The 24,392-nt window shown below is 53.6% G+C and overlaps 1 protein-coding gene across 2 annotated transcripts in view; it reads left to right on the top strand.

Annotated features, from left to right (window-relative positions):
• The window catches only part of Crtc1 (CREB regulated transcription coactivator 1), a 53,644-nt gene that overhangs the window by 3,522 nt on the left and 25,730 nt on the right, over positions 1 to 24,392 (top strand). The gene's annotated exons all lie outside the window — the stretch shown is intronic.

Below are 24,392 nucleotides of genomic sequence, written 5' to 3'. Positions count from 1 at the left end.
CTGTGTGTGTATGTCTGTATGTCCATGTGTGTCTGTGTGCACGCACATGTGTGTGCCATAGCGCATGTGTGGAAACCAAAGGACAGCTTGTTGGAATTGTCTCTTGCCTTCTCTCATGTGTGTCCTGGAGATTGAACTCAGGTCATCGGAGCTTGGCGGCAATCACCTTCATGCGCCCCGAGCCATGTAGCTGGCCCTTTGGCACTTTGTCTTGTGCTACCAGGGCTGCCTGCTGCCATCTGTGATCTCTGCAGAGCAAACATCCCAAGCTGCTGTCAAGAGGAAAGGGGGTGCCACCCTCATTACTGTCCCCTCTCTAGAAGCTGCTCCAGGATGTGGGCGGCACCCCCAGAGCAGCTGGAAACATGTGAAAACCATCTGTCTGTGCTCAGCCCCAGGACCAAGCAGCGAGACCTTGGTGGCAAAAAGACCCTGTAGATGGGATCTGGTGAGGTCACAGCAACGTCTCAGCATGGGAGGTGACCGGCCATGGTTGTGCACACTTCTCACGTAGCATTCAGGAGGCTAAGGTGGAAGGCGCAGCAGTTCAAGGCCAGCCTCAGCCACATGGGAACGGGGACAGAGGTCTCTGACACCACATACAAAGAATAGGCAGACGAATGCCCGGCTGGGTGCCTGACAGGCACAGGCTTCTGTGGCACCATGGTGGCAGACTTCTGTCCCCGGGACTTGGAGGACAGCTCTTCCTGTGGTTTCACAGCTATGCCAAAACAAACAAACAAAAAAGCTGTTGCGGTGTTTGAGACAGCCTCACTCTAGCCAGGCTGGCTTTGGAATCTTGTGATAGGTAGCAAGTGTGAGGTGCACTCCAGGCTTCCTTCCGTACTTGCTTGTTTTGTGTGTGTGTGTGTGTGTGTGTGTGTGTGTGTGTGTGTGTGTGTTTGGGGTGCACGTGTGTACATGTGGGCTTGGATAGAGCAGGATGTCACCTGTACTGCTCCATCCTTCTCTGGCTTCTTCTCTTTACTCCAAGTCCCTTGTTGGTCCTGAACTGGGCTGCTGGGCAGCAAGCCCCAGCCGTCCTCTAGTGTCTACCCTTCTTGAAGTTCTGGGGTTACAAGAATGTATGGCCATGGCCAGATTTTTATGTGGATGCCAGGCTGGTACTTGTTGCTCACTCAGGAAGTGCTGTTACCACTGACCCGTCTTCCAAGCCACTGTGCTTTTTTTAAAGACATGGTCTCTCTGTGTAGCCCTAGCTGACATAGAACTTGCAGACTAGTCTGGCCTCAGACTTAGAGATCCATCTGCCTCTTGTCTCCCCAGGGCCACCACACTTGGCCCCTTGGTCACTTGAAAAAAAAACTTATTTTTCATTTATTTTAGTGTGTGTGTGTGTGGCCTACATTTTTGTACATACGACATGTGAATGCTTGGTTCCTGGGGAAGTCAGGAGACAGCATCGGATCCCCTGGAACTGGAATTTCAGATAGTTGTGAGCCTCTGTGAGGGAGCTGGGAACCAACCCGGGGTCCTCTGTAAAAACAGCAAGTGCTCTTACCCACTGTGCCATCTCTCCAGCCCGAGACCCCAGGATTTCATGACAACATGAGGTGAGATGTTGACTAGGGAAAAATGCTGCAGAGTCCATTGAGTGTGATCCTCGGACCCACATGGTGTGCCTTACTACTGTGATAAAACACCTTAACCAAAAACTACTTGGGGGATGCAGGGAATTATCCCAGCTTAAAGCTCTCAGGCCTCCTCCATCACTGAGGGAAGCCAAGGCAGGAACTCAGGCAGGGCAGGAACCTGGAGACAGGAGCTGATGCAGAGCCAGGGAGGGTGCCGCTCACTGGCTTGCTCAGCCTGCTTTCTTATAGAACCAGGGACAACTTGCTCAGGGATGGCAGCACACCCAATGGGCTGGGCCTCCCCCCGCATCACTTATCAGTCAAGAAAATGTACACAGCTCTATATGGGGGAGCATTTTCTCAATTGTGGTTCCTGTTCCGAAATGATTCTAGTTTATGTCACTTGACATAAATGTAGCCAGCACATGGTAGAAGGAAAGAAACAGGAAATGACTCCTGCAATTTGTGTCCCATCCCCCCTCACACACACACACTGGCATGCATACACCCCTTCCCAAATATACAAAACAAATAAAAAGGAAAAAAAAAAGTAAAGCCAATTATGGGCTTGTATCAAAGCAAACAAGGAAGAATGGCAGCATTGCCCAGGGATGGAGCCCCTGCCTAGAATCCCCCAGTGAGGGGCTGGGGCGTGGCTCAGGGATGGGGTTCATGCCTAGGATCCCCCAGTGAAGAGCTGGAGATGGTTCAGTAGGATGCTTTCTTCTGTTGACTCAGTTTCCCAATCCAGTCCTGTGTTCCTCCGGTTCCTGGAGGCAGAACTTTTATTTGCAGCCATTTGTTCTTTGTCATAGTTCTAGTGGTGGTGGCCATGGCATCATGACATGGAGCTTTGGCTTGCAGCTTTTATTTCCACAGACCATGTCCACTGCTGGTTGCACAGAACGTGTGCCTGGGTTAGTCCAGCAGGTGGCCCAGGGCAAGAGGCTCTCCGAGGGCTGGCCCTGGTCCAGGTGCCTCTGCATGTAGTCAGCAGGTAACACCAGGTGCTCCTGCATGCAGTGTTGGTGACAGAACAAACACCCACGGCACACACCCACATGCTGGCAGAGCGCTCTGGGGGAGCCAGGCAGACTTTTCCACTAAGCCACACCACCACCCCTGCAGTTCAGCTTTTGTGACTTCTGTGACTCCAAATGAAGCAGTCCCTCACCTGTCCTTCTCTGGACTTTGTGGGCCTCTAACTGACTGGGACTCAGAAGTAAGAGCAACCCCCTGGGTCTCAGTGTTTGGGGGCAGGTCACAGTGGTGTGGGCGCTGCCCAGAGGCCTAAGCCTGCCTCCCCCAAGTGGAAGAGGGAATGACCCTTCTGCTGGGGACCAGCTGGTTGCTGGCCCTGGGACAGTGGTACCAGGCAAGAGTTCTCTCTGTGAGCTGTGTGCGTGCGTGCATGCGTGTGTATGTGAGTTGTTATCCCCAGGGCCAATGAACAGTACGTGCATAACTTGTGACTCCTGCCTTGTTTCCTTATGGTCCCTGGTGGGTCCCTTGGGCCTCTCCTCCATTGTTTGAGACTAGGCGGACTTAACTGGCTTGTGCTGGATGAGTTACTGTCTGTGTTGGTAGCTTTCTGGTTTCAGCTTGGTCTCATGTGGACATCGAGGTGGAGTGTAGCCAGGGAGATAGCGGGACCTAGTGCCTTCTGAGGAAGGCCACTCGGTGGGCACACCTGCCCTCCCTGCACGGGGGAAGGGCGGACAGGGAGATCAGGCATTCAGCATCCAAGCCGCCTACGTAGCTAGCCTGAGTTCGGCCTGGGCTACATGGGACCAAGAGCTGTGGAGACAGCTTTCTCGGTGAAGAGTTTGATCACAGAGTTTGTGCCACACATCTGTAACCCCAGCACTGGGTGGCAGAGACGGGGGATTCCTGCTGCTGCTGCCCAGTGAGGAAACACTTTGTGTCAACTTGTGGCTGCCGTGTACCCATGGGTATATGTGTGTGCAGCCACAGAACAAATCCCAAAACCAGCACCAGGTGTAGTGTTTCATGGCTGTAATGTAAGCATGCAAGACATAGAGGCAGAGGGATTGCTGCAACTTGGAGATTGGCTTTAGTTACATATTGAGACTCTAAGCAAACAACCATCAGCATCCCCTTCCATGCCATTGCGTAGGAGGCTGAGGCAGGAGGATTGTGGGTTCCAGGCCAGCCTTGGCAGTATGGTGGACTCCCACTAGCTCTTCCTTGGAGAGCCCACCCAATGCCGAGCCTGCCTTGGAAGTTTTCGTCAGTCACAACTGGAGCAGGACTCAGGCCCTGAGTGTCTGGGGCATGTGTGTACAGAGAAGGTGGTGAAGCCATGGCTGCTGGAGACCCAGCAGCTTGTCCCAGCCAGTGCTGTGCTGCTGATAGCCCCCATGACAGGACTGCGAGGCCCAGAGAGCACACGTCACAGAGTCGGTTGGGCACGCCAGACTGACCCAGTAGCCGGAGTGATTTCTTTCATATCATGCAGTTTGGGAGTGTGCCAGCCTGCTGGGCTGCAGCAGGGTATGCTAGTCTGCCAGAACCCATGAGCAGAGGAAACAGCTCTCAGAGTAGAGATTTCGTGGTGAGGGTGCTGGGAGGGAAGGAGACAGGTGGTAACAGGAGCCATGGAGGCTACAGAAAAAAGCCGTGTGAGAGGATGGAGCTGGAGATGCCTCGGTATTGATGGTAGCTCCAGAGAGGGGCCCGTCACATATCTGTGTTGCTCATGTGAGGTGTCATGTGGCTCGGATGTAACCTGTGTCTCACACTAGTGTTTCTGGCCTTCCAACATGGGCCAATGACCCCGTCATGCACTCTTCCGCTATAAGGCATGTTCATTCCCCTGGTTTCTGGAACCTACACATCGTTACATTTGCTCCCCATACGTATGTGCTGGGTGTGAAGGTCACTTGTCAGGAAGTCTCTTCCTCTGCCTTCCCTAGCAGCAGGAAAGAATGCAAAAGTTTGAGGGGTGCGAGATGAGGAGGAAGGAGTGGGCACGGAGGCTGTGGCAGTGATGTCAGTGGAGTGCCTGGAAAGCCTGCCCAGGAGTTATGGGCAGCTGCAGCTGAAGACAGCCGCCTGCCACTTCTCTCGTAGTGCTTGGTAGTGTGGCCTGTTCAGGTGGTTGCCTGTCCCAGCCAGCCGTGGCCATGTGTCACTGGCTGGACAAATGAGACACCCTGCATGCCTTGGGGGCCAGGGATTCAGTCAACTTTTAGCATTTAGAGGAAGTGAGGTACAGCAGCCTTGTCCTCCTGGGAAGAGAGTGTAGGGCGAGCACAGCACTGGTTGCAGGCTTGCTAGGCTGCCCTGCCCTGCTCAGCTCTGTACCCTCTTTAGACTGAGGCACCGTTGCATGGCCTCTGTCAACTATTGTGAAAAGAGGAATTAGTGGCCAGTGCACCTGCAGCAGCTGGCTGTGCTGCTCTGTGCTGCTGGGGGACACTTGGCATCCAGACAAAATATACCCAGCAGGCACAGGCTGACTCAGCAGGCATGGAATGTACTTTAATAGGTGCAGGCTGTACTCAGCAGTCACTCACAGGGATGCAGTGTATTCAGCAGTCACTCAACAGGTGTGCAGTGTATTCAGCAGTCATTCAGCAGGAGTGCAGTATATTTTGTAGGTACTCAGCGGGTGTGCAGTGTACTCAGCAGACGCTCAGCAAGTATGCAATGTATTCAGCAGTCACTCAGCAGGTGTGCAGTGTATTCAGTGGACACTCAGCAGGTGTACAGTGTATTCAGTGGACATGCAGCAGGTGTGCAGTGTACTCAGCAGACACTCAGCAAATGTGCAGTGTATTCAGCAGTCACTCAACAGGTGTGCGGTGTATTCAGCAGTCACTCAACAGGTGTGCAGTGTATTCAGCAGACACTCAGCAGGGGTGCGGTGTGTAGCCACCATGTCCTTGGCCTCCACAGGAGGCTACCTGGAGCCTCTGATAACCCAGAAAGAGTGTTTCCTGTTGGGGACATGTCTTTTCTAATGACAGGAGGGAAGTCACAGCTAAGGGTCACCCTGCTCCCTGGCTGTCCTCAGGGTGACTTCAAGAAGGTGTGGTGACTAGCGGTAGGTAGCGTTGAATGCCCGCCCTGGGGACTTGGGTGACTTTTCGGCAAAGCGGTAACGTTATGAGCAGATCATATAAATGCATGCTATGGGAGAGTGCCTGCCTGCAAACTCCGAACTCAGTCCTGCTGCCACGCCACCCCGGGCTTGCTCCAAGCCCAATAGAGGAGCAAGGGATCACCCCATCTTGGCCTCAGTTTCCCCTCTGTGAAGGCAGGAAGTGAGCAGGAGAGCTGCGCTCCTTGCAGAGAGAGGCAAGGGCCCTGTGGCCTCCTGACTGAGCGGGACTCCATGCTTGAGTTGCTTGCTTTTGTTTCTTCTGGTTTGTTTCGGGGCTGCACATCCGGATGCTCCCATGTGCTGGGGTCAGAGATGCTCATCACCACCACACTCAGCTCCAGCAGACAGGGTCTCAGCCCTGCAGCCTAGGCTGGCCTGGGACTTGTGGCAATCCCCCTGCATCATCTTCCTGATGGCCATCACCAGCCTGTGCTTCAGTCATGTGCTGCGTCACCTTCATACCAAGAGTTTGAGAGGATCCCATTTTTCCCTTGCTCCCCAGTGCTTGCCCAGGACTCCACTCGGATCTGCAGCTGTGCAGCCTGTGGCTCTGTGGGTTGGAAGATGAGAAGCAGTTGCCAGTGCGGCTCTCCCCTTCATGGGGCTGTGCCTTCTCTCACCCTGGCCATGGAACCCTTTGATGTACGAATGTTTATAATTTTGACAAAGTCCAGTTCCTGGTGGGTTTTGTTTGTTTGTTTTCTTTTATTGCTTGAGTTTGGTGTGGTATCCAAGACTGGCTGCCAAGCCTGCATGGCTCCCACATTCCTGGGGTGCTGGCTGAATTAGAGGTCTGTGGTTTCCGAGAGAGCTGAGCTTGGGTTCTACTTCTGGTCTTCCAGTGTGGATTCTGAGTGCTGTCCATATTCCTTTCTCTGTGGATGAAAATGCCATTTTCCCAGAGCCCTTTGCACAAAGTCTGCTCTTTCCCACTCAGTGTCTTGGTACTAGTGTTAGTAGTCTCATGACTGCTTCCATGAAGGCTGGTTTCTAGAGCATTCTATCCTGTCAGGTCTACACAAGCTGTTTGTTTGGGTCTTTTTGTTTTGTTTTGTTTTGTTTTGTTTTCCAAGACAGGGTTCCTCTGTGTAGCCTTGGATGTCCTGGAACTCACTTTGTAGACCAGGCTGGCCTTGAACTCAGATATCCGCCTGCCTCTGCCTCCTCTGAGTGCTGGAATTAAAGGCGTGCGCCACCACAGCCCAGCTTGTTTTGTTTTGTTTTTAATGTTTATTTGCTGGGGGTATCCATACATGTGAAAGTTAAAAGGCGGTGAGACTCAGTTGTCTACAGTATTTAAACATAAAGAGATGTGGCATCAGCCATGCTGGCATGCATTCATCATCCTGTGTGGATGGCCAGTCCACAGCAGGTCCAGTGCCCTGTCACAGAGAACAGGCCGGGGGCAGAGCTAGGAGAGCCCCAGGATGTAGCCCTGAGGCCAAGGTTAGGTCCTGGGTGAGGAGAGCTGTGGTATTGCTGCTGGAGGACAGGGAATTGGTATGGGTGAGAGGAACTGAGATGGTGGGGCATCCAGGGGCTGCATCCCATTTGTCCACCCCTGAGTCACACCCCCAGCCCCTCACTGGAGGATCCTAGGCAGAGGTTCCACCCCTGAGCCACGCCCCCAGCCCCTCACTGGGGGATCCTAGGCAGGGGCTTCACCCCTGATCCACGCCCCCAGCCCCTCACTGGGGGATCCTAGGCAGGGGCTCCATCCCTGAGCCACGCCCCCAGCCCCTCACTGAGGGATTCTAGGCAGGGCTCCACCCCTGAGCCACGCTCACAGCTCAGTACCATCAGCCCCAGGGCAGGGCTGAATTTGAATCTCATTTTCCTATTTACTAATTTTGTTTTGTTTTGTTGTTGGTTTTTTTGTTTTTGTTTTTGTTTTTTGAGACAGGGTTTCTCTGTGTAGCCCTGGCTATCCTAGACTCTGCTAGCCTCAAACTCACAGCAATCTGCCTGCCTCTGCCTCCCAAGTGCTGGGATTAAAGGCGTGTGTGCCACCATGCCTGGCCTATTTACTAATTTTGATGAAGCTTCTCCAACCTATTTTTGTGACATTGAGTACATTTATCCTTCAGTACAACTGTTAATTGGCGCCTAGTTCTAGAACACTCCATACCTCTAATAGGAGAGCAGTCTTTTCAGCTCTCCTCTCCCAGCCTGTGGCAACACCTGATCAGCTTCCTTGCTCTGTAGGTGAGTGTTTTGCATCCTTGGGATGGCACACAGTGTGGCCCTATTCTCTGGCTTCTGACACTCACTGGCAGTTTTTCAAGGTCCATCTTCATTGTGGTATGCCAGCGCCTCATCCCTTTTCAGGGCTGAGCAATATTCCTACACCCACACTGTGTCACATGGTGCTGACGGAAGCTGGCTTTGAGCGTGTGCTTGCTGGCTTTTGCCTTTCTTGCCCTTGTTTGACAGAGCACCATGAGCGTGTGTTTGCATGTCTTCTCCCTTTCACTGGGCCTGTCCCTGGGGATGGAATGCTGGGTCATACTGTAATTTTATGTTTTACTTGCTGAAGTTCTAAGCAAGTTGGCTTCATTTTAAATAGAACAGAAACCTACTGGTGTGGTTAAAAAAAAAAAAAGAAGAGAGTGAGGGCATTTGAGCTGTGTTGGACATAGCAGTGATGGAGTGGCCCTATAGAAGTGACAATGCAGGATGGTCTGGCAGGGCAGGCCTACAGTGAAGTTGTGTGGACAGCTGGGTGCCAAGATGGCGTAGGCTGGGACGTCATTTTGGAGCTCAAGGAGTGCTCAGGGGGTGTGGGAGGGCTTGGGGTGTGGGAGGGCTTGGGGTATAGGGGGGCTTGGGGTATAGGGGGGCTTGAGGTGTAGGGGGGCTTGGGGTGTGAGTGGCACCTCTTATTGTCTCTGTCCTGGTCTGTGTGGCTCAAACTGCCTTCTGTGTGAATGTGGATGGATGCTGGTCCCACCCTCCTCCGTCATGAGCATCACCAGGATGCTGGCCTGGGTGTGCTCTGAGCAAAGGCGGGACGGCGGGCTGGCGGGATCCCACCCAGACAGGTCCTGAGACCTGGAGCACACAGCTATCCATGGCCTGTGGAAGTCTGACCATGAGGTTCCCATGGGGTCACAGCCCCGCCCCTAACCCCGAGTTCTTACATAACCCGGCTGAGCGCTCCTGAAATACGGAGCATTTTAGCTATTTTGGGCCATGGTAATGAGGCCATCTCAACTTTGTTGTCTCCCTGTGGCTCCATTGCCCCTCAGGGAAGCCCTGGGGAGTAGCAGGCCAGTTTCAGCGATGACCCTAGTGAGGTGGCATAGCAGTGTTGGGACCACTTTCCAAAGAAGTCTTTGTTGCCAATGTGGAAGTCACCACTTCCTCCACTTGCAGCTGGCCGCTCTCAAACTGGGCCTGGGGCTGGGCATGGTGGTGCACAGCCCTCATCATTGGAGGCAGAAGCAGGTGGATTGCTGAGTTTGAGGCCAGCGTGGTCTGGCTTCAGGCAGTCCCCTCCCCCATTGGGGATCATGCTTTTCTTTCCAGGTAGGCTTTGGAGTTGAGCTGCTGCAGGGTTTGGCCGTCTGAGGTACAGGGACAGTCCCACTCAAGGGCACAGGGAGCTGAGTGCAGAGCAGTGCAGTTGGCATTCACTCAATGTAACATACAAACGCACACTCATGCACATATATACAGGCTCATACACACGTCCACGTGTTTATGCTGGCACATGCAAACACATGTTTTCACACTTGAGATGTGCACATACACACTTGCATGCATTCAGATAATCACATGCCCCCCCGACACACATACATCCCCTCTCACTGTGTGCCAGGGCCCAGGCTGCAGCCTTGGGGCTGCTGAGACAAACATGGGGACTATGTCCAGCAGCTGTGTGTTCTGGCTTAGGAGGCAAGTCTTTCAGCACAGTCAGCTACCTTGCTTGCTCTAGAGGCCAGGCGGCTCCTTCCTGATCCGGCTGGCAGGACTGCGTTCTTCTCTGTCTGTACTGTGACATAGCCTGCTGTCCCGTCTCTGTCTCTGACATAGCTTGCTGTCCTGTCTCTGTCCTGTCTGTCTCTGACATAGCCTGCTGTCCTGTCTCTGACACAGCCTGCTGTCCTGTCTCTGTCCTGTCTCTGACATAGCCTGCTGTCCTGTCTCTGTCCCGTCTCTGACACGGCCTGCTATCCTATCTCTGTCCCGTCTCTGACACAGCCTGCTGTCCCGTTTCTGACACAGCTTGCTGTCCCGTCTCTGACACAGCCTGCTGTCTCTTCTCCTTACCTATTGCTATGTGACTGAAGACCGTGTGTCCCTGCAGTGTTCTGCTCATGTGGTGGAGGATGCTAGGGTTTGATTTGGTTTTTGTTGTTAGACAGGGTTTCACTGTGTAGACCAGGCTGGCCCAGCAGTCATAGAGATCCCCACCTCCGCCTCTGTGTGCTGGGATAAAAGGCCTGCAGCACTGCTCCTGACCATGCCACAGGGTTTTGTTTGGTTTGGTTTTTCAAGACAGGGTTTCTCTGTGTAGCCTTGGCTGTCCTGGACTCGCTTTGTAGACCAGACTGGCCTTGAACTCACAGTGATCCACCTGCCTCTGCCTCTGGGGTGCACCACCATGCCCACCATACCACAGTTTCAACTCTTATTTGTATTTTGAGTCTTTCCCCCTTTTGTTTGTTTGTTTTGGAGAGTGTCATATAGCCCAGGCTGGCCTTGAACTCACTCTGTAGCCAAGAATGTGACCTTAAACTCCTGAGCCTCCTTCCTCCGCTTTCCAAGTACTGGGACGACAGATGCACCATCATTCCCAGTGTTGAACATACGATTTCTAGAACACAGTGACCCGCAGACTGCTGCCAAGGCCACACCACTGCCTGCACACACACATCCCCCACATGCACACACACCCCTAGCCCATCCCAGTTACACCCACAGGCACATTCACACACACACACACACACAGGGTCCCGGGGGCCAGAACGCCAAGGCACCAGACCTTGGAGCATGCAGCATAGCCCGTCTCAAGGTTCTGTGGGTAGCTCCGTGCCCTGGCTGGAGCTCTGTAAGGAGAGAAAGGAGCCTGTGAGGCATTCCCTGCTCGGGGAGCCATTTGTTTGGGGCCTGGAAGCTCACAGTATGTGCCACAGATCGTCAGAGGCCTGAGCTGGCTAGCGCTAGGCATGTGGTGGTGCATGCTGCCATCCCAGCACTCGGGGCTGAGGCAGAGGCTTGAGGCCAGTCTAAGTTTATAATGAGACCCTGTTTCAAGAAGAAAACGAGGGGAGCTGGGAGGTGTCTTTGTTTTTAGCAGGCAAAGTGCTCAGTGTGCAGGTGTGAGGACCTGGCTCTAGTCCATGGCACCAGGTCAGAGCCAAGCAAGATGGCTCACATGTGTGGCCCCAGCAGTGGGAGGTGGGGACAGCAGGACTCCTGGAGCTTGCTGGCCAGTCCTCTTTGTCTAGTCAAGGATCTTTAGGCCAGCGAGAGACTGTCTTAAAAATTAGGATAGCGGAGCTGGCAAGACGGCTCAGGCAGAAAAGGCTCTTGTCATTGAGCCTGGAAACCTGAGCTGTGTTCCCAGGACCCACGTGGTGGAGGAGAGAACTGACTCCTCCATGCTGTCTTCTGACCTCCACGTGTTCTGTGACACATGTGACAATAATGTACAAGGATGTGTGAGGGGACCTCACACTCCAAACTCACCTGGCAAGCAGTGCCTGGGGAACTACAAACAAGGCTGACCCGTCCACGCATGCCAACCTGAGTCCACACAAGTCCACAGAAAGGCTTGCTTGGGTCACCAGCAGCGCTGTCATTGGTCCCCTCCACAGCGGGTCTGAGAGGTGGATCATCAGGGAAGAGGCATAACTGTGAAGACTTGGCCATAATTTTTCCTGGATACAAACAAGTCAGTTTGTCCCAACTGCCTCCTTTTGCTCGGCCTGCCCTGTCCCTGGCACGCTCCATTCCTAGCCCACAGCGCAGCCCCCATCCCTGGAGGCCAGCGGCTCAGGAAATACAGGTGAGACCTCTGCACGCCTGCCCCCTGTGTGCTCTGTCTACAGAGACCTTTAGGGAATTCTGCACCTCCCGAGTGTCCGCCCAGCCTCCTCTCAGCCGCATTGCCCACACCCTCCTGAGGTCTGCAGTTCCAGCTGTTCCTGGAGTGATGCATGCCCCTGTGTGAGCCTCCAGTGGGCCTGTTCCCAGGATAGCTTCTGGAGAAGTCTTAGCCATGTCCCTTGTGCTGAACCAGAGGGGACAGTAAGGATCCTGAGGCCTGAAGATTGTGTCTGCCACCAGGGGCCTTTGGGTGGCAGACGGTGTGGCTGTGGTATGAATCTAGTTACTTGGGGACAGTTGTCACAGAAGGGCTGCAGGTGACCTGGGATGGAGGAGTCAGCTCTACCAGCCGCTCGTGTCCCGCTAGAGCCAGCATGGCTCCACTGGGAAATGATGTCCTCTGTAATTCTTGAAGCAGTGTCTCGTGTAGCCCAAGATGACCTTGAACTCCAAACCCTCCTGCCTCCATCTCCTGAGTGCTGGGTGACAGGTGTGTATTTTTAAAGATTTATTTATCAATATGTATACAGTTCTCTACCTGCAGGCCAGAAGAGGGAATCAGATCACATTATAGGTGGTTATGAGCCACCATGTGGTTGCTGGGAATTGAACTCAGGACCTCTGGAAGAGCAGACAGTGCCCTTAACCTCTGAGCCACCTCTCCAGCCTGAGACCCCAGTTTTTAATGCAGCTACTCTTGGGAGTTTGGGTGGGCGTGAGTTTCTTGGTCATGCAAAATCTTGAGTAGTGCAGGCCCCAGTCCCCAAGCCCATTTACCCTAGGCCACCTAGACTTAACACCCTGTGTGGTCACCTACCCCACAGGCCTCCTACTGGCTTCAGGGTGGGGAGGAGCGTGACGCCAGCACAATGCCTAAGCCCAGAAAGCTTCTGGTAGTCACCAGCCTGGCTTATCCCAGCCCAACCAGGAGCAGGCAGCAGCTGCTCAGTCCCACACCCAGGGCACAGCAGAGCCCAGGCCAGGACACCTCTGCAAACCATACTGGGCTGTGGGCTCCCACAGGAGGGCCTGGCTCCTCTGGGCTCCTCCCAGTCTTGGCAGGTGGGAGGAGGGTGCTGCACCCTGAGGACGTGAGGGGTGCATAGTCCAGCCTTCCCAGTTTGTCATTGCTGTTTGAGACAGGGTCTCACATAGCCCAGGCCGACCTCAAACTCCTGAGCCTTCTGCTTCCATCTCCTGTGCCACCACACCTGGGTTATGTGCTGCTAGGAATTGAACCCGGGGCCTTGTGAAGGCCTGGCAAGCACCCTGTTGATGGAGCTGCTAGCACTCTACCATCTGAGCTCTATCTCCAGCAATACAACTGGGGTTTTGGGGGTTTGGTTTGGTTTTGGTTTTTCAAGACAAACAGGGTTGTTTGTTTGTTTGGTGTGTGTGTGTGTGTGTGTGTGTGTGTGTGTGTGTGTGTGTGTGTGTGTGTGTGTAGCCCTAGCTGTCCTGGAACTCACTCTATAGACCAGACTGGCCTCGAACTCACAGAGATCTGCCTGCCTCTGCCTCCCGAGTGCTGGAATTACAGGTGTGTGCTACCACACCTGGCCCCAGTACAACTGTCTTCGTGTGACCAAAATGGTGACAAAAGACACTCATCCCCCATTGACTCATGAAACAGCTGGCTTGTAACTGATGCCCCTTTCTGACCTCACTTAATCCTGTGGCTCCTTGGTGCCTTGGTTTCCCCACTGGAAACTGGAGACTCAGAACTGTCTCTTCTCTTTGTGAGACCCCACTCAGGAATTGGCATTGGGCCAATGGGAAGGGCTGGGGTACCCTATGGAGGAAGGAGGGCCCCACAAAACCAGCTGTGCTGCACAGATCCCGAGGGACCCGTCACAGCTCTGGGCCCAAATGCCTGTGTCCAACCTCCACCACTGTCTGGAGAAACAGCCGGCGCCGCCTGCCGCAGACCCGCTCATTCCCGGGGCTGGAAATTTGGCAGCGGCTGCAGAGCCTGATTAAAGGCATTCCGAGGCTCCGTGCTTGTGTACTCGAGTCTGTGTTTATAGTGGGCTGGAGAGATGGGGAGGCTGGAGGCCCACCCGGGGGCTGCAGTGACTCAGCCTGGAGTCGACAGCCTGCGTCCTCCTCCATTCATCCCCTCGTGTGGGCGCAGTGCCCTCAGTGTGCCAGGTCAGCCTGGTGACCCAGCAACACCACAGCGCAGGGCAGACGAGAACCCAAAGGAGCCGGCCAGTAGTGGCGCACACCTTTATTCCTACCACTCTGAGGCAGAGGCAGACAGATCTCTGAGTTCGAGGCCACCTTGGTCTACAGAGTGAGTTCCAGGACAGCCAGGCCTGTTACACAGAGAAACCCTGTCTCAAAAATAAAATAATTTTTTAAAAATTAAAAAAGAACCCAAATGTGAGAGTTGGAACCTTTGGCTCTTTCAGAATCAAAAGCAGGCAGACCAGCTGGGCAGTGGTGCACGCTATCACCCAGTGCTTAGGCGGCCCAGGGACTCAGCCGGCCTGGGCTGTACGGAGACCTGGCTCAAGGAAAGGTGGGGGAGGGGCTGGAGAGATCAGGCAACAGGAGTGCGGGCAGCTCCTGCGTAGACCTCAGTTTGGTTCCCAGCGCCCCCTTCAGGCATCTGAGGGACCCAACACCTTTGCCGCTGTGGACTCCTAGATATGCCCAAGGGCGCACACACTTACGCATGCTAAAAAAAATCATAAAAATAAAAGGACAGCAGTTGGTGCACACTTGTAACCCCAGTGTTTAGAACCCTGAGGCAGGAGGATTGCTCTGAGTTGTGATCCTGTCAGGGCAGAGCACTTGGCCCAGTGTGCTTCTAGTCTTGGGTTCCACCCCCAGCACTGCAAAAACAAAGAGACTCAAAAAGGAACAAGTGTTGGGGAGGAGGTGAGGCTGGAAGCTTTGAGCTTGTGGGGGTTTGACACATGCAGCTGCCGGGGAAGACACCACAGCCAGCGAGGCCCAGAACTGCCAGGAGGCACCTCAGGTCCCCCACCCAGGTGTACAGCACCACCGTGGCCCCCGCCCTGTGTGTAGCACCATGGCCCCCCACCCTCTCTGTAGCACTATGGCCCCCCACCCTCTCTGTAGCACCATGGCTCCCCAAGGTGTGCAGCACCATGGTCCCCCACCCAGTGTGCAGCACCATGGCTCCCCCAAGTTGTGCAGCACCATGGTCCCCCACCCAGTGTGCAGCACCATGGCTCCCCCTAGGTGTGCAGCGGCACTGTGGCCCCCCAACCTGGTGTACAGCAGCCCTATGCCCCCCCAACCCGGAATGCAGCACTGTGGCTTTCCCGCAGGTGTGCAGCACCAAATTCTTCCCCCGCCCCCACGTGTACACTAGGGATTTGAAGGCAGGCACTCCAGCTCACACTTCCACACTTATGTTCACAGATTATTCCCAACTGCCAAGAGATGGAAAATATGCCAAGTGTCAATCATGCAGGGAATAAATAAACAGTAACGTGGTGTGCCCAGGCAGGGGCATGCAGTGGGCCAGATGGACCTCAGACAGGACATGACAGAAGCCAGACATGAAAGGCCACATCTTGCATAGCTGTGGGGCTGAGAAATGTCCAGAACATCTATAGAGATGAGGCACAGCATTGGGGCCACCAGGGCGGGAGGGACTGGCCTTAGTGCAGGTGGGCTGAAGCACAGAGCCCCTACCCAGGATTGGCCATCCCAGAGCTGCTCACAACGTCCCCGGCTTCACCAGGCTGTCCTGGCTGGTGTGGCCTTCTTGCCCCCTGCCACGTTTCTGTCTTTGCCACAGTTAAACCTCTAGTGGTCTAGGTCACTGGGCTGTGCTACGTGGGAGTCTGTCTAGGAATGTGGGGCATGTAAGAAAAGTACTTACTGGCACTTTGGGTCTGGGACACTTTCCTTTAGACCCTCAAGGGAGCAGAGAAGGAGCTTGTGGGTGTCTGGGGTGCAGCTCAGAGGTAGAGCACTTGTGGGCCTAGGGAAATGTACCCAGCCCCTACTGAGTGTGAGAGGACTCTGTCTTGAGTCCCCAGCAGCCCGCACTGGGCTCCCCATCCCCATGTGGAGGGGAGGAAGCGAGAGGTCAGGTGCTCCAAATTCTTGTTGCCCTAAATTCGGAAGCACAAGCTTTCTCCCCACCTTCTGAGAAGAAGCCTGGGGGAAAGGTGACGGCCCTTGTCCTGCCTGATGCTGGAGACTGTAACAAGGCCGTGTGCATGGCTTCTGCTCCACCGAGGGCGGCGTGGGGGTGGTGCATGAACTGGCATCCCTGCGTGGGGCCATGATGGCGCACCAGCCCGGCTTTTAGAATCTGAGGTCTTAGCTATAGAGAGCAGATGGTTCCTCACAGCGAGAGTTTGGAGAGTGGGTGGTTGACAGGGCTGGGGCAGCCTGGGCAGGGGAGGTGGCAAGGTGTCCTGTGTGAGAGGGGAGGAGCTCCAGTCTCTGTCAGTGCCATGTGGCTTCTGTTCCCTTCATGGGGGCTGGTGCTATCGTAGGCCCCCGCCCTGGCTTGCTCTCAGCCCGGGGCCTCTGTGCCTGCCCTCCTGCACTTCAGCAGCTCCTTCAGCCTCCCCTGAGCCTGCTGGCTCCTGAGGTGTTTGCAGAATCTTGGGAGGCTGGCTCTCCCTCTTTGGGAGAACACTGGGAAGGTGGCCCTTACCTGGGTCCCCCTTCTTCTGTGACTGCTAGGAGGCTGCAGGATCCAAGTGTGTGGACCCCGGGACTTTGTGTGCTCGCTGTCAGCCTCGCTGCGGTGTATGCTGCCTCAGCACTGGGGAGGCCATTGTTAGTCTTTGATCCTCTTCCCCCATTCAGCCACCAGTGGAGGGCCAGCTGCCCTGTTCAGGCACGGGAGAAGCTCTGAACTCCCCTGAGGCCCCAGAACTACTTTTCCAGTCTTGTAAGCATTGTTCTAGCTGCTTGCCTGGGTGTCCAAGCCTACTTCTCTTCCAGGCTCCGTTCCTGGCCACCATGAAGTGACAGTATGCCAAGAGACAGCCCTTGGTCGAGGAGGCTCAGATGGTAAACTGAGGAAGGGAGAATCCCATCGAGTTCTAGGCAGCGGCCCCACCCCTTCCTGGAGTCTACGCAAGGCCCTGAGGTGGCTGCAACTGGCTTATCTGGTAGAGGGGCTTCAGGGTTGGGGGCGATCAGTGTCAGACCAGTGAGGGAGAAAAGTGAGGCATACTGGGAACATACATCCCTCTCCCCGCTCTCTGCACAGGACCGAGAGCCCCAGCGTCAGCTGGCCTGTTCCCCTTAATCTCTTTAGAAGGCCAGCCTGTTGCCATGGTGACTCCAGGCAGTCCTGGCCTGCCCAAGGCCACTCCATCTGAACAGTGAGGCTGGGAGGGGCTAGTTGGGGGTGTGGTGTGCAGGTCTAGGGAAACTAGGGACTTCCAAGTCTCTTCCCTTCCCCAGGGGGTACCCATAGTGGCTCCTCCATACAAGGTCAGAGGTGGCTTTTTTATGATGCCCTAGCCAGCCCATCCCAAGGTGGTTGGCCAGCAGGGGGCCTCCATTTAGCTGTCCACTTGGGGGTGCTTCATCTGCAATGGGAGGGATATCCCTGGTTCCAGGAGGGGCCTGGACATCAGCCTACAGAACAACCCTGCCATGCTTAGCCACCTTCTTAGCTAGGCAGGCCCTGTGTCTCCCAGGCTTGACTTGTCCACCAGGGCATAGACTGACTGTACTGTCCTGAGGTTGTGTCTTCATGCTCCAGGGCCAGGGTCTGTGGCATCATGTGGAAATAATGTCCTTAACTGGAGTGCTGGAGAGATGGTGCAGGGCTTAGGAGTGGGTTCCTTCAGGCTCCCTGGCATCCAGCACTCCCTCTGGCATCCGTGCACATACCCACACACAGATGCACACACATGCGCGCGCGTAATTAAAAATAAAATAAGATGGTTTTGTTTTTGTTTTGAGACAGGGTCTCTCTGTATAGCCCTGGCTGTCCTGTAACTCACTGTGTAGACCAGGCTGACTTCGAACTCAGAGATCCGCCTGCCTCTGCCTCTTGAGTACTGGGATTACAGGCGTGCGCCACCACAGCCGGCTAAAATACATGTTTTTGAGAAGAGTCTTGAGGTGAACCCTGGACTAAGGTGAGAGTCAGATCCAGTGGCCGGTTCAGTGCCTAGGTATCAGTGTGGTAAGATGACAGGAGGTCCGTGGACATGGAACTCCAGGAGTACCCAGGTTGCTGTGGTATAAGGGACTGTTAGGAGTCTCTGCTAATTGTTCTGGAAACTTCTCTGTGGGATTTGTAACACCTGACTCCACTGAACTGTGGGAATTGTCACACTGCCATTTAGGGAATTGGGGGGTTCTGTGGGTTCTTGTCCAGGTGCAGTGATCTTTCTGTCTGAGGCCTGTTGAACGTGAGGCCCACAGATACTGAACAAGGGCCCAGAATGGGGGTATCGATACTGGAGCCATGACCCCCAACTCCCAGGCTGCCTAGAGTTTGTACAAGAAGGACAAGGTGGGAGGAGCCTCGGGGACAGAGGCGAGGAGTGCCCATGCCTTTAGGCCACCCAGCTTGTTGCTGTTTGACAGCTGTAGGATGCTAACCCTCCAGGTGCCTTGTCTGTGAACTGTGGCCGTAGCGTGAGATGGTGTGCTCCTCTACCCGTCACATGTGTGGGGCCACCCTGTAGAGTGTAACAGGGACACCTACCACCCTGACCCCAGTGGTCAGGCACTGCCTTGAAGGGTCAGCATGGACAGGGGCTGGCATCCTGGAAATACCCAAGACTGGAACCAGCCAGCAGGAAGTGAGGCTGCACTCTCAGTCCACTCACTTGTCCTGGTTCTGAGTACAACAGCCACTGGCAGACCACATCTCAGGGACTCACTGCTGCAGACTCACCCTCCAGGAGGATGAGCCGAGCACATGGCCAGGCCAGTGCTGAGGCCCTTTGTGCAGTTCGGATGACACCCAGCTGTGCAGGAGAGTGGCCCTGGGAGCCCTCCGCCCCCAAGCTGTGTCTTCTCTTTCTGTGAGGCGGCACACACCTGTAATCTCAGGCCTCGAGGCCTGAGGAAAGAGGATTGCCAGCGGTGGGGAAAGAAGAAGGTAGCAAGCTGAGGGCACTGGTGAGTGCCTGCACACCCTCTGCCTTGCGGGACCTCGGGCTCATGGACTGGGCTGTTTGTAGAACTGAGGGCCCCAAATTGGGCCCTAGGCTTGACATGCAGGCCCCGAGCAGGAATGCTGTGGTGGGACTCCTGTTAGCAGACATGAGGGTAAGAAAGGGGAGGCCTGTGGCAGGCCTGAGCTCGGCTGCATCTCCCAGGAGGTCCCCCAAGGGCCACTGCCTACATGCATTTGCTTACGTCAAAATGACCAGCCTGGCCTCAGGACCAAGTCAGTGGTTCTCAACCTTCCTAACGCTGAGGCCCTTTAATACAATTCCTCATGCTGTGCTGCCCCCACCATCAGATTGTGTCCTTGCTGCCTCATAACCACAATTTAGCCGCTGTTATGAATCGTGATGTAAATCCCTACTTCACAGGGTGTCTGATGTGTGACCCCTGAGGTGACCACAGGCTGAGAACCGTTGCTGTAGATGCAGTGTGCTTTCAGCAGGGCTGCTGGGCGAATTGTGTGTGCAGCTCGTCCAGGCATCACTCCTCACTCTCGATCATTCACCCACATGCTGCTCACCCTTGTGTTTGTGGCTCATCAGCAGATGATGTCATTCATTCATTCATCCACGTGTGGCTCACCCTTGTGTTTGTGGCTCATCAGCAGATGATGTCATTCATTCATTCATCCACGTGTGGCTCACCCTTGTCTTTGTGGCTCATCAGCAGATGTCATTCATTCATTCATCCACATGTGGCTTGCCCTTGTGTTTGTGGCTCATCAGCAGATACCCAGTTGGCATGCTTCTGTAAATGGAGTTTCTGTGTCCTCTGGGAGCACAGCGTATTGGGAACAAAGTATGCAGTTTGGCAGCAGGGAGGGGCTACCACATCAGCTGAGGAGAGGCTTTGGGGGTACAGTCTGGGGTCTTATCACCCCAGGGTCACTCTTCCCTGACAGTGCACTGCAAAGACTCAGAACTCTCTGGAAGCTATTGACTCATAGTATAGCTTATTTCAGTACAAGGTGGCCCAGGAAACATGGGCAGGCCGTTCAATCGTCCTGTCCCCATGGCATCTCCCGTACTAGTGTGTGCCAGCACAGCCATACTGCCAGGGCATCATGGGGGTCAGGCTTTTGGACTGAGTGGCCGCCACATGACTGGCTTCCGTGTCCAGTGTCCAGCTTCCTCCGGTCAGGGTGATGCCAGGTTGACTTGAAGACCCGGGTACCCAGTGACACTCCTCAGAAAACTACTTATTTGTTTATTTACCTGTCTGTCTGTCTGTCTGTCTGTCTGTCTATCATGTGTGACAGTGCATGCCGCTATGGCACACATATGGAGGTCAGAGGACAACTTGTGGGAGTCAGCTCTCTTCTTCACCATGTGGATTGTGAGATTGTGGGGGATCACACTCAGGTCGTCAGACTTGGTGCTGAGCCACCCGTGTCTGCTGAGCCATCTTGCTGGCATTGTGGCCCCAGCTCCCCTCCTTTGCTTTCTTAAACAGGTCTCCTTAGCCAATGGCTAATGGAATCGATCTGGGCTCCTGACCATATTTGAATACTTGTCTTCTACATAAAAACTTGGAGTAAATTCCTTCCAACAGAAGTGCATTCTGGGAACTCAGAGACAGTCTGGTTAGCTGTGGGGCTCATTCTATGCATCCTTGTCTCAGAGACCAAGAGTTAATGACAAGTGTCAGGTGCTCATGGTGGAATTAGAGGAAGAGCTGACAGGATTGGAGGCACCACACCTTCTGCAGTCTCTCATGTCGTAACCTGACTGTTTTTTTGTTTCATGGCCAGCCCATTTGTGGTCCTTCTTTGAGGTTCTAAGGTGGCTTGGCACATTGGTGTTGGGTTGACAAGTTTCTTCCTGGTGCCATCACTGTTGCTCTAGAGGGAGCTCCGGGGCTTCCCCTCACCAGGCAGGCCTGGCCTTCACCTGTGTTCAGTTCATGTTCACACCATGGGCTCTCCCCACAGAGGCTAAACTAACAGGAACCCTCCACTGCTCTCTCGAGTCACCTTCAATTTTCCTGCTTCATACAGTTATTAGGGTCTCATGAGCCCAAGACTGCTGGCTGCTTTATGTCAACTTGACACAAGCTACAGTCATCAGAGAGGAGGAAACCAGTTGAGAAAATGCCTCCATGAGATTGTGATGTAGGCAAGCCTGTAGAACATTTTCTTTTCTTTTAAAGATTTATTTATTATTTGTGCCTGCAGGCCAGAAGAGGGCACCAAATCTCATTATGGATGGTTGTGAGCTACCATGTGGTTGCTGGGAATTGAACTCAGGACCTTTGGAAGAACAGCCAGTGCTCTTAACCTCTGAGCCATATCTCCAGCCCAACCATTTTCTTATTTAGTGATCAATGGGGAGGGCTCAGCTCACTGTGGTGGTGCCATCTTTGGGCTGGCGATCCTGGGTTCTATAAGAAAGCAGGCCGCACAAGCCACACAGAGCAAGTCAGTGAGCAGCGCCTTCCATGGCTCTGCACCAGCTCTGCCTCCAGGTTCCTGTCCTGCCTGCGTTCCTGTCCCGACTCCCTTCAGTGTGAGCAGCGCTGTGGAAGTGTGAGCTGAATAAACCCTTTTCTACCCAGTTTGCTTTTTGGTCGTGGTGTGTCATCACAGCAATAGAAACCCTAGGACACTGGCCTCCTGCTGTAATGACAGGTTTGCGTTGTGACCTGCCACAGTGGTGCTCTGTCAGGGAGGGTGTCCTGAAGGTCTTTAGGTCACCTGGGGATGAGGGGCACAAGCTAGACCTCTGCTTCTTACGCAGCTCTGCATACAACCAAAGACAATCTGGGCCACCCCAGAGGTGGTGGGGCACCTAGTCACCAGCCTAGATACAGAGCAGCTGCGAGGCCCTGGGTGCTGAGCAAGGTGGCGGGAGTGGGGGGCTCAGGGGCATCACAGGAGAACAGGGCTTTGCAGGGTGGGTCTGGGAGCCCCAGTGGCTTACCAGCCCCACCTCGTTCTGAGGCTCACCCCCAAACACCAGACTTCCTTTGCTCCCAGACATAGCAGTGAGCACAGTGGTCCTGGTGTATACTGCCCTGATGACCAGTCTGCAAGAACCTGTGACTCTGTCCATCCACGGAGAAGCATCTGTGGAGACACACGTGCTGTGCATGTCTCTGTCACCACAGAACTGGTGGAACACAGACCCACCTGCAGGACTCACAAAGTACTGGGCAAGGATGGGCAGCAGGCACTATGTGGCCTCACTATTCTGGCTCGTTTTAACATTTTTTTAAAAAGATATATTTAAAAATCTGCAAGTATGCCTGTCCACCAGAAGAGGGCACCAGATCTCATTACAAATGGTTGTGAGCCACTGTGTGTTTGCTGGGAATTGAACTAAGGACCTCTGGAGGGGCAGTCAATGCCCTTAACCTCTGAGCCATCTCTCCAGCCCTTGCTTTACATTTTAAAAATACTTTACTTATTATAATTTATTCACATTACATCCCTATTGTTATCCCCCCACTCTTCCCATTCCTCCCACCCTCCCTCTTCTGCCCTTTTCCCCTCCCCTAGACCTCTAACGGGGGGCCCTCCTCCCCCAATGTCTGGCCATAGCCTATCAGGTCTCATCAGACAGCCTGCATCCCCTTCCTCTGTGTGCCAGAGATTCAGCGGCAGCCCTCCCCCATACCCCCCACCCGCTCCTGTGGAGAATGAGCTGTCCATCGGCTACATCTGAATATGGCGTCTGGGTTCTCTGCGTGCACTGTCCTTGGTTGGTGCATCAGTCTGTGCAGCCACCTGTGTCCACATCCACCAGCCTTGATGGCCTCCCTGTAGGGCTCCTGACCTGTCCCAGTCCTTCCATCCCCCCACTCTTCCATACCACTCTCAGCGCTCTGCCCAGAGTCCCAGTAGCCATCCTGATCCCTCGCTAAGTGGAGACTCTCAGAGAACTTCTATGTTGGGCTAATATCCACTTATAAGTGAGTATACACCATATGTGTCTTTCGGGGTCTGGATTACCTCACTCAGGATGATCATTTCTAGTTCCATCCATTTGCCTACAAATGTCATGATTTCCTTGTTTTTAATAGCTGAGTACTATTCCATAGTGTAAATGTACCACAGTTTCTTTATCCATTCTTTGACTGAGGAACATCTAGGTTGTTTCCAGATTCTGGCTGTTATGAATAAAGCTGCTACGAACATAGTTGAGCAAATGTCCTTGTTGTATGGTGGAGCATCTTTTGGGTATGTGCCCAGGAGTGGTATGGCTGAGTCTTGAGGTAAAGCTATTCCCAAGTTTCTGAGAAAGCGCCAGATTGATTTCCAGAGTGGTTGTACAAGTTTGCACTCCCACCAGCAATGGAAAAGTGTTCCCCTTTCTCCACATCCTCGCCAGCTTGTGCTGTCACTTGAGGTTTTGATCTTAGCCATTTGGATAGGTGTAAGATGGAATCTCAGAGTTGTTTTGATTTGCATTTCTCTGATGACTAACGACGCTGAGCATTGAGTGTTTCTCTGCCATTCGATATTCCTCTGTTGAGAATTCTCTGTTTAATTCTGAGCCCCATTTCTTAATTGAGTTATTTGGTTTAGTGGTGTTTAATTTCTTGAGTGCTTTATATATTTTGGATATTAGTCCTTTGTCGGATGTAGGGTTGGTGAAGATCTTCTCCCAGTCTGTAGGCTGCCGCTTTGTTCGGTTGACAGTGTCTTTTCCTTTATAGAAGCTTCTCAGTTTCATGAGGTCCCCTTGATTAATTGTTGATCTTAGGGCCTGAGCTGTTGGTATTCTGTTCAGGAAGTTGTCTCCTGTGCCAGTGAGTTCAAGGCTCCTCCCCACTTTCTCTTCTAATAGATTTAGTGTGTCTGGTTTTATGTTGAGGTCTTTAATCCACTTGGACTTGAGTTTTGTGCAGCGTGATAAATAAGGGTCTATTTGCATTTTTCTACACGTAGATATCAAGTTAAACCAGCACCATTTGTTGAAGATGCTATCTTTTTTCCATTGTATGGTTTTGACTTCTTTGTCAAAAATCAAATGTCCATAGATGTGCGGATTTATTGCTGGATCTTCAATTCTATTCCATTGATCAACCAGCCTATTACTGTGCCAGAACCATGCTGTTTTTATTACTGTTGCTCTATAGTACAGCTTAAGATCAAGGATGGAGATTTCCTGCAGAAGATCTTTTACTGTACAGGACTGTTTTACCTATTGAATCCCACGCACAGTGTGTGCGGCAGTCAGTGGGCAGCTTGCAGGAGTCTGTTCTCTCTGGAACTCAAGGATCCATCCCAGGCCATTGAGCTCGGTAGTAGACACCTTTTCCTGCTGAGCCACCGCCAGCCCCTTCCCGCATTGCATTAGCTGCTGGGAGGGCTCAGTGGGGAGCTGTGGGTGGGGCCAGCTGGCATCCCCTGAGAATACAGGGACCTCCCAATACAGACCCCCGTAGAGGTACCTAAGAACCAGGCCTGTTCATCTTCCTCTGGCCGCCTCTGTGGCTCGCAGGAAACAGCTGTTTACCTGGGCGAGGTG

This window comes from Acomys russatus, chromosome 27 (genome assembly GCF_903995435.1).
Source record: "Acomys russatus chromosome 27, mAcoRus1.1, whole genome shotgun sequence".
Classification (NCBI taxonomy): Eukaryota; Metazoa; Chordata; class Mammalia; order Rodentia; family Muridae; genus Acomys; species Acomys russatus.
This window is presented reverse-complemented; position numbering and strand designations above follow the sequence as displayed.